We start from the raw sequence: 1,536 nt of genomic DNA, 5'->3' as shown, positions 1-1,536 counted from the left end.
TCGTTATCAACTTCTGGCCCAGAGCCTGGGGCTGAGGCTACCATGACCACTCTGTTCTCTTCCTTCTCGGGTCCCCAGGAAGCTCCCAGGACTGAATGACCCCACAAAATACAGTGGCCAGGATGGGAGGGCTGGAGGTCAACTCCCCCCACCCCTACCACCACAATCAAGAGGCCCCCATGGAGGTTGGCCCTGAGCTGTGGGTCCCTGTGGGATGCAGGCTCCCATGGAAACTTCAGGGGATGAGCATGGGTCTTCCGGGCTGACAGAGCCTAGAGGGCACTGGGTGTGTGGGGCCTGTGTAGGTAGGTTGGACATCACTGAGCCTAGCCAGGGAGCTGGGGACTGGTGTGGCCAAAATGGGCAGCAATATGTTGCCAGAACAAAACGACAGTGCAACCAGCCCAGCTGGTAGGGAGAAGGAGGCCTGCCTAGCAGGACCGTCCACCCCTGTCCTGGCCCCAAGCCCAGACGGTCTGCCTGTACTGGACATTGCCTGGTCCAGGGGGCCTGGGCATGATGGTCAGGTGGTGTGTCCCTGGGTTCCAGGCCTTGGTGGTCCCTTGGGAGCTGAGCATGCTCTGGGCAGGAGGAGGGCCCGTGGTCCCCTGTTTGCATCGGCCCCTGGGGGTGTGCTCCCACCCCAGCTTCTCAGCACACACGGGGACGTGGCCAGGGCTTCTCACCTGCTCTGTGGCTCCAGCTCTGAACAGCTAACTGGGTGACTCTGACAGCTTCCTCCCCAAAGCTTGGGTCCTCATCTGTGGGAATGGGGTGTCCCAGACCCACTGCAGGCAGGAATCGACCCCAGCTCCTCTGGTGGGCCCCCCTGGGCTTTTTACCTACTGACTTGTGAGACTCGTTTGGCCAAACTTGGTGTCCTATTTTTATTTTGGCCTTTTTCTTAGTGTGTATTTTCTGTAACTACTGCTGTGTAGATCTTCTATATGAGTTTTAGGTAGAGAATCTTGCCCACCCAGAGGTCCCCCACCCCAGAGAGCCTCCACTTTGGCCTCCCTCCGGGCTGGTCCTGCCTGTGCTCTGCTTGGTGTGAATGTTGAGTGTGATGGATCCACATGTCTGCTTGACACTGCATCTCCTTCCTTCTTATTGCTGAGGCCAGTTCTGTTCTCTCTTTCTCCACCTGAACTGCACTTGAAGCCAAGATGAAGGATGAGAAGTGGTTGCTAAGAAGGACCCTCCTGCAGCGAATCCACTGTAAGGAGGCTGCACTGGCCCAGCCTGTCATTTCCTTCTCTAAGCTCATTCCAGAGGTCGGCCAGGGGCAGCCTGTCCCTGCCTGTTCTTGTGGCCTGTGAATCAAGAATGGATTTTACATTTCCAAATGGTTGAACAAATAAAAAACTAACACTTCATGACACTGAGAAGCTTCCATGTCCATAAGTAAAGTTTTATGGGGCTTCAGTCATGCCCATCTCTTCACAGGCCACCTGCAGAAGACTGTTGTGGTGCAGCCATGGCAGAGTTACATCCTTGAGGCAAAGATCAGTTGGCAAAGCTGAAAATGCTGACTCC

The sequence above is a fragment of the Colobus angolensis genome, unplaced genomic scaffold (assembly GCF_000951035.1).
Source record: "Colobus angolensis palliatus isolate OR3802 unplaced genomic scaffold, Cang.pa_1.0 Scaffold632, whole genome shotgun sequence".
Classification (NCBI taxonomy): domain Eukaryota; kingdom Metazoa; phylum Chordata; class Mammalia; order Primates; family Cercopithecidae; genus Colobus; species Colobus angolensis.
The sequence above is the reverse complement of the archived record's forward strand: the minus strand, read 5'-3'. Positions refer to the sequence as shown.